This window comes from Thermobia domestica, chromosome 1, assembly GCF_964235325.1.
Source record: "Thermobia domestica chromosome 1, izTheDome1.hap1.1, whole genome shotgun sequence".
Taxonomy (NCBI): domain Eukaryota; kingdom Metazoa; phylum Arthropoda; class Insecta; order Zygentoma; family Lepismatidae; genus Thermobia; species Thermobia domestica.
The window spans coordinates 118,837,028-118,852,877 of NC_137454.1; positions in this window are offsets into that span (position 1 = coordinate 118,837,028).

Below are 15,850 nucleotides of genomic sequence, written 5' to 3' on the forward strand. Positions count from 1 at the left end.
AGTTGTAGAAGTAAATTTCGTGAACTCAGATTGCTTACGATACCGAGTTTGTATATATATGAGGTATTAAAATTAGTGAGAAAAAACATAGATAACTACTTAACGCATGCCGACGTACATGAATATAAAACTAGAAACTGTGATAAATTTGTAATGCCGTCACACAGAACAAGTATGTTTGAAAAAACTACATTTTATAGAGGTGCGGTGCTATATAATAAATTACCAAGAGAATTGAAATATATTCTACATAAAAGATGATATAAAGTTTTTGAGAGAGGTTAAAAATATGCTAATTTGTAAATCTTATTATTCTGTAGATGAGTATATAGGTGAATAATTCTTTATTATTTCTGAAGGCAATAAAACTTAGTACGTAGATATATTTTAACCATTAGATTAAATAACAAATCTTTATTTTTTCCTTCTTTTATTGTAAAAAAAATTAGTTTTATATCGTATGCTTATAGTTTATTTGTATGTGTTTATTAACTCTGTATTTAACCAATGTATTATTGTGAAATGACATGTTCTATACCATATGTACAAATTTGTGTACTCTGTATGGTCAAATGAACGCAAATAAATCAAATCAAAATCAAATCAAATCAAATCAAAACCTATTGAACAGTTTAAAACAATCATACAAATTTAATAATCAATGAAGCTTGCGTATTGTACCACCAGCACAAGTTCCGGAGCCCTCCCATCATTTTTATATACTTCGAAACACTTTAACAATGAGCTTTTTAATATTTCGGAATATAATTCCTCCGAGTTTTCTTCAATGAAGACTAGAGAATGGAAGATGAGATCCAGCAAAAATTGAAAGCGATCCGTAAAAGGCACAAAGTGTTCGTCAGAAGCGTCTATTTAGCACGTCTTTTATAGCAAATGTTTTAAGTTCAAATCCCGGAGGAGGCACTTATACCGTAAATCGTTCCCTGGCGGTAGTGAGACGCGTTACAAACCGCAGCAATAACATGTATTATATGTACTTAATGCCGTAGAAAACACAACTGTATAATGTGCGCGTGTTTAGCCTAAAAGACGCGACTTCAGAACCTAAATTATGTCCGGTATAGTACCGTAAGCAACCGCGTGGTACTCCAGTTTAAAAAACTCGCGTGTAAAATAACCCGCGTTTATTTTTTTAAAAACTCGCGTGTAAAAAATTGTGACCTAAACACGGATGGTTTTGCAGTTCGGAATATTGTTAAAATCACTACAAACAAAATTTCTGAGAATATGTTTCTTTGCTATGTAACAACTAAAAATTGAGCAGTACAAAAAAGTGTAGTTCCATGTCCCATGTACCCTTAGCATTAAACAATAAAATAAGTCTTAATTCTACCCATTATTTTTTCCTCTTAATGTCTTTTCATAGAAAAATATTTATAATATAGAAACAATTTTCTCTGAGTACCTTTATACCATATAATAAGTGTATGTATCCGTGGGTTTTCTCTGGGTTCTCCCGTTTCCTCCCGCTTTTCTTTAGTCTATCATTTTCTCAAGGACTGTAAAATACCAAATCATCTTTTCACAAAAATTTAACAACTCAACAATGTAGGCTTCTACCGTAAGTTGATATTGACCAAGGATTTTCTCGTAGTTCTCCCGTTTCCTCCAACTTTTCTTCAGTCATTCAATTTCTCAAGCATTGTAAAATATCCCATCATTTTTTCACAAACTTAGTTCAACAACTGAACAATGTAGGCTTCTACCATAAGTTGACTTTAGCCAAGGATTTTCCCAAGGTTCTCCCGTTTTCTCCCCACTTTTCATTCCACTTTTTCAAAGATATAACCTTATCCTATTATTATTATTATTATTATTATTATTATTATTATTATTATTATTATTATTATTATTTCAAAACAAGTTTCTCTTAACAATGTTTATAGTATAAACAATAACTGTATCCGTGGTTTGTCTCGGGTTCTCCCGTTTACTTCCACATCCCCACCCCACCCCACCGTTTTTTCAGCAGTCTAAATTAAGTCTTAATTCTTTTTTCATACATAAAAAGAACAGTAAATAACAAAGCATAAAAAAGAAAGAAAAGAACTTACATGTCTTCAAAGACGATGATGAAGAAGATAAAAACACAAAATTCAAAAATCAGCACAGACACAGTCTATGAACCTCTTGATATTACAAAATAAGGATGAAGGATATAAATCAGGGGGATTTTATATAGTTTATTATAGACATTGGGAGGGCATCAAACTTTTAACGACAATCGGGACATCTTGTCTGCAAAAATTTTCAAGATGTGATCTACATAATTGCAAACTTGTATTTTATATTCCAATAGCGATACATATCAGAGCTTTCTGTATACTCATTAAATTGTATTCTCAATCAATGGTTTTCATCTGGCATTGCTTAAAAAATTTCTCTCCATATAGAATTTCAAATATTACAAAATGGGTCTTTGATTATTGCATGTGAGTTAAAATTTCGTTTTCCCTGTATACTACATGCACAGAGATGGAGTGGGTCAGTGGGTCAAGTGGGTCAAGTTTTCTGGGTGGGTCAGTGGGTCGCGGGTCAACAGCAGGTGACCCACTGTGACCCACCACCCACCGTGACCCACTGCGATCCACCACCCACTGTGACCCACTACCCACCTGACCCACTGCGCCCCTTCACCCACCATGACCCACTGTGACCCACCACCCACCGTGACCCACTGCGACCCACCGATTCAGTATGATCTACCGACCCTCTCTGCTCACTGCATTGTAGACAGTATCTTCTGAGGACTGGTAAATTTGTCTCCGTTTTACTTTCAAGACCTTCATTTCCCTTTCTTTTCCACTTGTTTCTGCCTACTTACCTGAGGTGAGTAAATCTAACCAAGTGAAAAAAGAACTTCAGGCACTTTTGGATATTGATATTTTTAATAGTAATAATAGCAATAGGACTTATACTACTACTTGGCTTTCGAGACCTGTAAGTTTTTAGAGCTAACTACTGGAAAAAATACATTTTTGAATCACTGTAATATATAAATTATTATATAAAAAAAATTGAATGTAACTGTGTGCCTGATCATCACGGTCAAATTGCAAAGTGAAATGAAATTACTTTTGGTATATAGTTAGGCCTTAATCCAAATTGGGATGTTATATTGCTTTTACTATAATGCATAATATCCTAAGGAGGTAGTGAGGATCCGATTTTTTGCGAAAATAAATGAGTATCTCGCAAACCGTTAAACTTACGGAGATGAAATTCAGTGTATTAACTCTTTATTGAAAATAAACAGTATGTGTCCTAGCATTTTTAAAATTCTGCTTTATGTGGAGGGGGGGCACTTTCTATATATGGAGAATTTGTAGTGAGTTGTTTTGTAAAAATGATCGAAAACGATCAATGTAATTTAAAAAAAAATTAGAAACAAAAAATACAGTGCTTGGCTTCATATATCCATTGCTTTCTGCTATAATAATTGCTGAAGCTTATGTTTATTATATGGAGCGCTTACAGCACAGGGCAATCAACCCATAAAGTTGTGAGAAAAATAGGCATAAAATTTGTACTGTAAGCTTAATTACACGGAAATTTGAAGTTTGGATTGTACGCATAATTGTATGGAAAATTTTATCCTTTTTCTCCCTTTACGTTGGTATACTTACTTTGATTTGGAACTTTGAAATTTCATACTTTTTTCCACTGAAAAGTATTGATAATTCAACAAGGAAATAATTATACTATGATAATTTAATTGAAATTCATCGTAATTTGGCACATGGCAAACAGCAGTGTGGAAATTGAAGTTGAAGAAGGAGGGAAATTCCCATTCACTTCTGAACACTCTCCAGGAACCTCGTTCCCTTTCGCTTTCTATACGGGGGAGGGAATTTGGTAATGGTATCAAACCTTCATGTGTAATTACAAAAATTAAATTTATGAACAAATAAGAAATCATCAGTTTATCAGGCTTTAATTGATAATTTATGCACAAGATTCCCTATCAAAGGCGTGGTAGATGAAGTTTCTGTTCTACATGGGTCGACATTACCATGGTCGACATGGTCGATATGGAGAAGATGTTGTATGGTGATAGAGAGATAATATTTCTTGCTGAGTATTTCAAACCAGACCAAGAAAAATCGTTATCAGACTTAAGTCTAACAAGTAGAGTGTCGATGAGAAGTTGCAGAAATCGGGTAGAAGTAGATATTATCAATTTCCACGACACAGTGCGAACGGGGGTTTCCCCTTATGAATTTACAGATGACTGATATTAGAAATACACTAAGTGCTCAAACATTGTCTAATTTGTTGCTCATTATTGTTAATGGCCCACCGCTAGACAAACTCAAAGTAGACGAGCTAGTTATTTCTTGACTGAAGGATGGATATCATTCCACTGCGGATGATTTACCACCAAAAAGTTACCGACAGGAAATAAATCCGATTTCAGATTTGTTTTAAGGTGGAAAATTGCCAATTACGGAAAATGTTTACTTGTATTACTAATGGCTTATTTGTGTTATTCAACTTTATACCTAGACCCGGGTTCGATTCCCGGCGGGAGCTCATGTGGTTCGGATTCCTCGCTGCTGAACGGGACGTTAAACTCAAAATCAGCTCAACTCAACTTTATACCTAATTTTTAGTAAGTCTCTTCTTTGCTTTATATATACTACTTTGAATAAATATTCATAATAATTGGAATTATGCATATTTGTAACTTGAATTTAACGTGGTGTTTTAGTGATTACACAAATTACAATCGTGATCGTGTTCAGAGTTGATGACGATGGATTTTGGTGAGTCAGAGTAGGTCAAAGTGGATGAATGGTTCAGGGTGGGTGGTGGCTCAGAGTGGGTCACCGTGGGTGGTGGGTGATGGTGGGTCACAGTGGGTGATGGTGGGTCAGAGTGGGTCACGGTGGGTGGTGGGTCAGTGGGTCGTGAGTCACGGTGGGTGGTGGGTCAGTGGGTCGTGGGTCAAGTTTTCATTGACCCACGCCAACTCTGTACATGTACGCTTTGTATGATAAAATTTTATTCTACTGTATGGTTGTTGATACTATCAATTTTCTTAATGTGTTCTCAAATCATTGGTTTTCATCTGCTTTTTCAAGTAATCACTCTGCATGGCCAATTAGTGCACTGACCCTGGCATTCAGTTCCGAGCATCCCTTCAGGTACTCACATCACTCAGTTCAATCATGCAGAGGGGGAAGGGAAATGTCTACATGTACAGTATGCAATACGTAGAGGAAGGAAGCAATTTTAGTTGCAACAGCTCATCACAAAGTTACTTCCTCCTCCCCAGTTCACAGGTCATTCACATGCAGCCAACCGTAAGCATTAAAACAGCATGGGGAAAGCGCCACCAATACAATAGGTATTTCCTTATAACGGTGGTGCAGTTCATTAGCCCTGTGACGTCAGAGCCAACACACACATTTTCACTTTCAGAAAGCAACCTTCCTGTTGGACTTTAGTTACTGTTGTAAAGCCATGAGAAAAGGGCGTGCAAAACGAAGTTCTGCGTTGTGCAAAACGATCTTTTAGTATTTTCTATACGGCTTTTCATATAAAAGGTGATGGGAAAATAAAAGATACAAAGTAATAAGTGAATAAAGATTTTTTCCACCTCAAAAGTTCGCGACGTCTTTCAGACGGAGAATCCACAATATGTTTCAACCCTCTCCCTATCAATGTGCAATACTCCTCCTAATCCGACTTTCCATAGGAAAAGAGATGGGAAAATATTACTGTGCAGGGCTTTCACATAAGGGGTCTCGCGCTCAATCTCCATTTCAGTACACTCACACATAGTGTTCGAATAATTATGAGCTGGTTAAAATATTGGTGTGCAGGACTTTCACATAAGGGGTCCCGGGCTCAGTTTGTGTTAGGGGTCTCCCTTCCATAGGAAAGGATTGGGAAAATATTAGTGAGGAGGGCTTTCACAGAAGAGTTCCCGAGTTCGATTCCTCTAGTGTGCACGGCTTTTACATAAGGGGTCCCGGGCTCAATCCCTCTTCTATTTAGTACACTCACACATTTTAAATATTTTCGGAATATAACTCCTCTCAGCTTCATATGGAAGCAGTCTGTTAAAAATTATGAGCTGGTTAAAATATTGGTGCGCACGCCTTTGACGTGGAAGTCCCGGTTCAATCTCCATTTTAATTTTATTTCTACGAAACTTCGTTTCTAATCCGACCTTCCATAGGAAAGGAGATGGGATAAAGACACAGTGTTCTGAATTTGCAAAAAGCAAATCCAATTTAAAATACATTGGGAGCCATGACAGGAGGTCCCTGGAAACCCGGGGACCAAGGTCCGTACAGAGTGTCTCTTTTCACAACCATTTTAAAGGTCCTGAGCAATACAGTGGCTATAGAAGGTCCGTTGGAACCCAGGAAACCATTTGAAAACCCAAAACCATTGGATGGGGTTCTGCATCCACTTTAACAAGGAGCTTTTTACTACGCTCACACATATTTAACAATGAGTATTTTAGTATGCTTACACAGTGTTCGAGTAAATTATTACGATTCAGTTAAAAGATACGATCCAATTAAAATCATTACGAGGGATTAAAATATACGAATGAAATAAAAAAGAGAGGGACACTCTTGAGGGGCTATCATGGGGGACATTGGGGCCATGCTCCTGCGTGGACTAGTGCTCTCAACGGGTCGGGTCGGATCAGGTTGAAGACCGACCCGCCCCGACCCGACTGACCCGAACCGTGATTGACCTGAGCCGACAACCCGACCCGAGCTGACCCGACCCGACAACCCGACCCGACATTTTTTTTTCATTCGCTTAGCGGCATTCAAAACCGGCGAAGTATCATCATTGCGAATGATTTCTCTTTTGGGTTTATTTATTTCATAATTTTGAAGAAGGAAAAGGAAGGGGAAAAGGACGTGAAACCAAAACAAGGGATTGGACAAAAAAAGATAAAACGAACAAAAAAACAAAAACAAAAATAACTAAACAATATTTGCTTAACTCTACTCTCATTTCTAGTCTTGTGAGATTTTGTGTGTTTTTTGTTTTATTGAGTTTGTTTGTTACGTGTGTGTTGTTTTGTATGTCGTATGTTTTGTGTCTTCGTGTTTACCTATTGGTCATCTTCTTTTCTTCAGGTTTTCATTCTGTATGTTTGGTTTCTCTGGTTGCTGCGTGCATTTCTCTCCTGTGTGTTCTATTTCACATTTGCACTATTTACACTGGCTTTTCACCTGTATATTTTACCTCCTTTCACTATCTTGCATCAACACTACACTACACTCACTACATATATTGACACTGACTGCTTTTGGTGAAATCACTAACCTTCACCAACTACTACTTACACTATGAAACACACACACTACACTTACTTTTATCTAAATTTTCACATTTTCAAAACTTTTAATTTTCTGATGCTACTCTATAAGCGTTTCCTGTTACTTTTCCTTTGATGCTTTAGTGTTCTCACAAGTAAACCTTACGTTTGGGTGAATCGAGTTGCTGACGGAGACACATATGAGAAAGTAGTACTAAATGTGGTCAGTATTTCAGTGAAGTTATAGGTGCGAAGCTCCAGGGGTTTAGGACATATAGCTACCAGAACATTACATGGAAGTACAGAATAGTCTTCATACAGTTGGAGGTAAAAGCTCTATAAGACCTCTTGTAACGACAAAAGATGAATAACAAATATATGGGTACATATTAGAACTAGGGGGAAGTCATATAGTAAGGGTATACCTGACGGCGGCCATCTTGAAATCCGCCATTTTGAATTAAGGTTAAGTTTTTAAAATAGGAATAGGGTCATGTGATACATGATTTAAGACTCGAATTTAATCAGAAGAACAATGGTGACGCTAATTTTGATTTACGGGCAATTGGTAAAAAGTTACAGGGAAATTAAATATTGTTGCAGCATATGTATTAGTTCTTTACCCCACCTTGTAAATTTTGTGTTAATGATAATAATTAAATAAAAAGCAAGTGGATAAATATTAGGTCTATGGTAAGAGTTGCCTTGATGGCGGCCATGTTCAAATCCGCCATTTTGAATCAGACAAAAGTTTTAAACAAAATGCATAACAGTGACATCTTATTAATAGCAAATTTGCCATAAATCCAACGGTATACCCATTTTTGCTTTATCATTATTCAGCACAAAATTAAATGGGAATAGAGTAATGCAATAGATGACTTCGGGCTAGAAGTTAATCAAAAATAGAATGTTGGCGTTACAATGTTAGTTGTTTGATGCTGTACTTGCACGCCATTTCGTTGTTTTTCTTGTATCCTGTTCACATCTATTTCTCGTTCGCTATTTAAAACTTTGTCTGATTCAAAATGGCGGATTTGAACATGGCCGCCTTCAAGGCAACTCTTACCATAGACCTAATATTTATCCACCTGCTTTTTATTTAATTATTATCATTAACACAAAATTTACAAGATGGGGTAAAGGACTAATACATATGCTGCAACAATATTTAATTTCCCTGTAACTTTTTACCAATTGCCCGTAAATCAAAATTAGCGTCACCATTGTTCTTCTGATTAAATTCGAGTCTTAAATCATGTATCACATGACCCTATTCCTATTTTAAAAACTTAACCTTAATTCAAAATGGCGGATTTCAAGATGGCCGCCGTCAGATATACCCTTACTATATGACTTCTCTTTAGTCCTAATATGTATCTATATATTTGCTATTCACCTTTTGTCGTTCCAATAGGTCTTATAGAGCTTTTACCTCCAACTGTATGAAGACTATTCTGTACTTCCATGTGATGTTCTGGTAGCTGTATCTCCTAAACCCCTGGAGCTTCGCACCTATAACTTCACTGAAATACTGACCACATTTAGTACTACTTTCTCATATGTGTCTCCGTCAGCAACTCGATTCACCCAAACGTAAGGTTTACTTGTCAGTTGCGTATCAATGCCAGTTTCCACCCATTTGTGCTGGCTTGAGGTCCAGGGCCCACTCAGAGCACTTAGTGCAGGCCCTGGTCCGTTTTATCCTTCGGCCGGCACGCCCGGGATGGGCCGTCCTATTGGCGAGAGTTACTCTACGTTTTCTCTCTGAGACACTATCCTCGCTTCACCTCTACTCATGCACTCACGCAACATTCACGCTTGCACCGGAGTTCCTTTCCAAACCGAGAGGCTGGAGGTGCAGCACACATTCTGGTCCTCGGCGAAAGCACGGTAATCCAGTGCTTGGGTTCCAGGAGTCTTTTCTCCAGTCCGAGGACCTCTTCACACATTCTTGCACTTGCACTCATCCTTCTATTCTTCTTCTGTAAGTTTTTGTCTTAGTTCGGAGTATTCATTTGTCAAATTTTCCAATTTTTGCAGTCTTCCTCTACTTCTATTATTTCTTTCAGCGGTTTTTCTCTTATTTGAGTTCTTAGTTCTAAAATTTCTTCTAATAATGGACACCACATGACATGGTGCTCAGGAGTTCCTTCTTCGCATTCACGTTGGGCTGGGTCTTAACTTGATTCTGTGGAGGGGTTGTTCGTATGGTCCATGGCCTGATAGATAAGGAACCAATCCATATGTTGGATTTAAGTGATTTATTTTTAGTCTATCGACGATGCTACGAAAAATTCTATGTAATCGCTGCGCTCCATTGTATTCCTGCCATTCTTTATCCCATAGTTGTATTATGTTGTCGTTAATTTCTTTCTCATCTTTTAGATCCCTGTTAAACATTTCTCTAATTTTCCTTTTCTCTTCTTTCCTTAACCAGTAATTAGTTGCCCTTTGCAATAACACATAGCTCATTGCTTGGATACCAAGGATTATACAGAGTGCGCTATGCGAAGTAGTGTTAAAAGCTCCAGACATTCTGATTAATAGGTTTCTTTGTCGTCTATTGATTTGATTTTTGTAGGTCTTATTTCTTAATAGTCTATCAATCCAAACACTGGATGCGTACGCCATGTTAGCTGACAAAATAGTTTCTTGGTATAGTCTTAGTATTTTTAATGGTAGCCTGTATCTGTTTCTTGCAATAGTGGTCAATTTATTCGCTACACTGTTTCCCCTTTTTACTATCTATTTCAAATGTTCATCAAATTTTAGTCTATCGTCTAGCATTATGCCAAGGTATTTTATGCTTTGCACTCGTTCTACTCCTACTCCATTTAATTTTATAGTAGGATTTCTTTATAATTTTGTGCCGAAAATTAGATATTTGGTTTTCTTTGATGATATCCTTAATTTACTCTCCATACTCCATTCTTCAAGTGTTTCTGTTTTCTTTTTAACTGTTTCTTCTAATTCCCTTCGGCTGTTTCCTGATGTTGTTATTACGACGTCATCGGAGAATGCCACTATTTTATCGACTTCTTGTTTTTTGTTTATTTTTTCCAAGCATGGTTGTAATTCTATGTCCCATAGTAGGGGTCCTAATATTGATCCTCGCGGACACCCTTTCTCTGTTTTAATTACTATGTCGCCCTCTTCATTGAGTATTATTATTTTTCTGTTTTCTAGATAGTTTCTTATCAAATTCAGTAAGTATTCTGGCATTTCCAGTTTTTTTTTTTTTTTAACATTTTCAATCAAGGATGGAAACCATAAATTATCAAATGCTCCTTCGATGTCAATGAAGAGCGCTAATACATATTTCTTTTCGTATATCTTTTCTTTGATATCATCTAGAAGAGTATTTATGGCGTCTTTTGTTGATTTTCCTACTCTGAATCCAAATTGTAGTTTGTCTTAAGTTACGTTTCTGTATTTTTGAATTCTGTTTAAATTACTCTCTCAAAAATTTTTGATATATTTTTAATAAGCATATAGGTCTATATGAGTTTACTTCTGATGGATCCCTTACTGGTCCTTTTGAGAGAATAATTAATTTTGATGCTTTCCACAGCTCTGGAATTTCTTGTTTCTTTATTAGTAAATTGAAAAGCTTCGTTAGGTAGGGGACCCATAAATCTTTAGTCTTCTTGTATATTTCGTTTTTGATGCCATCTACCCCCGGAGATTTCTTGTTTTTAAATTTTCTAAAGATCTTTTCTATTTCTTCGTTAGTGACTTTGTCCGATTCTGGTACAGTTCCTGTATGTTGTTCACCCACTTTGTTTCTTAGTACTGTGTTTCTTTCTGTGTCGTTATTGTTTTCATCTCTGGGAAAAATTTGTTCGCTAAAACTTTTAGAGTTTCTTCTCTGTTTGAGGTGTATGATCCATCTAATTTCTTGACTGTATTTAATACTAATGGGTTTATTTTTTGTGTTATGAGTTTGTATGGAACACCCTATGGATCTATTTCAATATTTTTCTTGAGGTAAAGATCCCAACTTCTTTTCTTAGCCTCTAATATCGCTTCCTTATATTTATTCTTTGCGTTTCTATATTTTTCTAATCTTTTTTCCTTTAGTATTGGGTTATAAGTTGCTTGATAACTTTTCCGGGCTGACGTTGCAAGTCTTTTTAATCTTTGTAGTTTAGGTGTCCAAAAGTCCACATATACTCTTCTTTCTTGACTTTCCGGAGTAGCCTCTTTTAAAGCTTTTTTTGTTGCTTGTTCAATTTCGTTGATTATTTCGGTCAAGTTTTCATCTTCATTTATTTGGGGTAGATTTAATTTGTTCTTGAAAGTAATCCAATTTGTCTTAGCTATATTATTTTTTTTGTTCTTTTCCATTTTTTTCAATTTTCATATCAAATAGTATTATTTCGTGGTCGCTGAGGGTGAGTTTATCTTCAATCTGCCAATTTTCAATCCTACTTGTTATTTCAAATGTTCCGCATGTCAAATCAATATGAGAACTGCCTCTATTCCCTACAAAAGTTGGTCTGTTTCCAATGTTTGAAATTACAAGTCCGTTTTGCATTACAAAATATTCAACTATTTCTCCTCTATCATCTGTTTCCGGGGCACCCCATAAGATTGATTTTGCATTTGTATCGGCAAGGATTAATATTTCCGTATTATTCCTCTGCCATATTATCTCTTGAATTTTGTCTATGAAGTCACGTGTTTCTAAGCTGTATTGGAAATACGCATTTATTAGCCAGAATTTCATGTTTCCACACTTAACTTCAGCTGTTGTTATCTAATTGTTACTATATTGGGTTAGTTTAAGTACTTCAATTTCTCTATTCATGAAAACTATAACTGTTTTAGATTCCTGTCCTCCGTACATTATTTTTGAGCTTGCTGGAAAGGTTGTTAATTTCCCTTTTAGTAAATATGGTTCTTGTATTGCTACGATATCAATCTTTTGCATTTCTATTAATCTTCTAAGTTCCATTGTGGCTATTTTACTTCATGTGCGTTATTCTGCATAATTTTCAAATACTTCTGATTTTTATCCATATCTCGTATATATGTAGGCATCCGTTCCTGATTTCGTTGGGTCGAAGTATACTCTACCATGCGCACGCACCAGTTGTTTGTAAACATTTTCTAGCGTCCAGTATATCCCTCGTCTCTCAAAAACCTCATCCGACCCAACAAGACCTGACCCAACACGACCCGTAACCCGACCCGAGCTGACCCGATCCGAGTCGGGTCGGGTAGGGTCACGGGTCGGGTCGGGTCAACCCGATCCGTTTGAGAGCACTATAATCACGGCACTGGGTGAACGCCAAAATACATTCCCATTGGGAATTAAACCCAGACCACGTGTACCGAAGTCTTACACGTTAACCACTAGCTAGATCAAGCGGGGGATTTGTATGCATCTTAATGAATATTTGGCACTTTCGAGGTTTGGTTATTTCTTTTTATAACTGATACCATTGTCCGACGTGGGAGAAATTTATTTTTTTCTTGCTTTAGTTCTATGTGACGAAATTTTTATTCAAGGTCAGTGTTCTCACCTGCTTGGACGGCAGGGGGTCTTCTCGGAAGGCAGTAGCAAGAGTCTCTTGGCGGAGACAAAAGGAAATCGTTTAACTACAATGATAAGTTGCCGATACCGAGCGAAGTTGCTCAAGTGGTAGAGCGTTGGCTTCGCATTCGGGAGGTCGCGGGTTCGAATCCCGTTGCCGACCATGCTGACCGAGGTTTTCCAGGGTTTCCCTCAGTCCTACCAGGCAAATGCCGGGATGGTACCTACTAAACAGGCCCTGGCCGATACCTTCCCAAATCCTTCCATTGTTGTTGTTGTTGTATATCCAGTGTAAAATGGCCTCTGAGCTGTATCTGGTGATTGTTAAATAAATAAAATAAATAAATAAATAAATAAAATAAATAAGGTTAGAGGAAACAGGAGAACACCTGTGATTTTTTCCAACCCTTCAACTTTCATTCCAAAATAGAATCTTATGATTCCGGGACCCGTGCCACTTTGATTTTTCTTTCTCGGTAATTAAAACGTATTTTACAGTATATATAGTTGCACGTAAGAAGATACATAATATGAATTTTGTAATTTAAAATTTAAAAATACAGTATGATATTTAATTATAAAGTACTAATTTTATTTCATCACTTTCAGCCCAACAAATGAAATTCAAACAATTCGCTCCCTGGGTCTTGGTCATCAATATTGCGTCTTATTCTTTGTCTTGCAGTCAAGTCTTGATCCTGCATTTCGTAATCTTAGTTGTCTTTCATGCTATACAACAGCCAAGAATGCTCGTCTCATCGGTACAAATGAAGACCAAGTGTGATTTTGATTATGGTCTTTCATACTATACGAAAAGCAAGAAAATATGCTCATCGCTACTTAGTGATCACCAAAACAAGGCCAAAAGCAAGATTACTATGCAATTCGTCTTGCATATCCAATCTTTATCTTGTTCTTGTATCGATGTCATTGGGCTTGGTGAAATAAAATGAAATATTCAGTTTAAGGTCCCTCGATTCTGCATCGAGGCTAAGGGATACGGTGACCATGAGAAATGAATGAAATGGTGGAATGAAGAAAGTGGGAGGAAACAGGAGAACCCCGAGAAAACCCACTACACTGCGTTTCTCCACCACAAAGTCTACTTAGCACAAGCTGGGATCGAACCATGGACACCATGCACCAGACATGAATTCTCTACCACTGGCCACCGCAGCCCTGCTTGGGCTTGGTCGTCCATATCCAATCTTTCTTTTGGCCTTGCTTAAACAACTTCTAGTTTTGTTCTAAATCCAGACTCCATATTAGCGTAGATATTAATATTACAGTTGATTGGTAAAATCAATCTTCCACATTTACAAATTAAAGTACACACAAGTACAAAAATAAGCATTTACCATAAAAGCACTAGCTGCAAGTGTTCAAAATAGATTTATGGCTTTATAAAATCAATTGAAAATTGCTATTTTTAATTAGGCAGCTAGTGAAAAACAGCAGCTTTCGACTCCAGCCGAGTTTAAGCTCAACCTAAACTCAGTTGACCAAAGTGAACTGACGCGACTGACCCGACCCGACCCGAGCTGACCCGACAACCCGACTCGAGCTGATCCGACCCGAACCGATCCGTAACCCGACCCGTTTGATATCACTAGCGTGGACACATCAAAGCTCATTCACATCATCATCTAATGTTATTCTTTTTCCAGGAAAACACTCAGACCTACATTCACATGTGGCAATTAACGTCACACACTTTCTAAACCTTGTCAAACATGATGAATCCATTAAAATAATGGAACTCAAAAGTCTTTGACGAACCGCTGCCATCATTCTACTTACTACTACTACTACTACTACTACTACTACTACTACTACTAATAATAATAATAATAATAATAATAATAATAATAATAATAATAATAATATCAGCTGTTAGCAGTAGTAGGTTTAATAAAGGAAGCTCACACATTTAAGCATTTATTATTAAACTAAGTAATACAGTGAAACCTCTCAAAACGGACATCGATGCAACACGATATTTGTCCGTAAATGAGAGTGTCCCTAAAAGAAAGGGTTTTCTCTTAACACCACACCATAATATTTATGGCATGGAAGAATAAAAAAGTTTGTCCTCTTATGAAGGTGTCCACTATTGAGAGATTCCCGTTAAGAGAGGTTTCACTGTATTAGGAATTAACCACCACTATTTTACCCAGTAATTACATATGAATTGATTACATACGAATCATTGTAATCATTTTGCAAAATTCTGCCATTATTTCATGGATGATTTTTAAGAAAATATTATTATAATTGGGAAAAATTCCCTCGTCTCATGCTGAAATCACATTCGTTTAGTAATTAATACTGTACATAGTTGCAATTTCATTATTTTAATGTTCTAACACTGTTGTTAACGTTAATTGTTGTGATATTATTTGATCTCTTAATCTTCTCTCCTGCCCCTTCCTGGCTACGTTATTGGCTCTGAATATATTTCATAAGAAATTTATTCATTGATTTAATTGTTTTCCAGAAATCCAGTTTCTCAATTTACAAATATTTTGAATCTTTCTTTTTTTTTAATGCAGCGTAATTTTAATAATCCACTCAATGAATTTACGTGAATAAAAATGTACTTTACAAAAAATTAAACTAGCAACAAATGCGTTCCAGCATAACACTTGACTCAGTCTAAAATATAAATAATTCTTCCTTCGATCGATCCCCTCATTTCTAAAAACGTTTTGACTACACCCTTCTAACTTCCGTCCGTTGATACACCACTTGCAGAGTAGCACTTACCATCTTATTCTGATACAGGTTTATTACTTATTGTAACATTTTTCTTTTTGAGGAGGAGGTAGGTGAATGACCGCTCAAGACGTTGCCAATCAGTCATATGCATCTGTCCATCAAACTCTTTTCTCGGCAACGACCGCGGAGCCCAGGAGGGTAGGTATTAATGGGTATGTTTTGTCAATTGTTTTGATGGAAACACCGTCCGGAAGAATGAGGTCATGTGGTTCTCA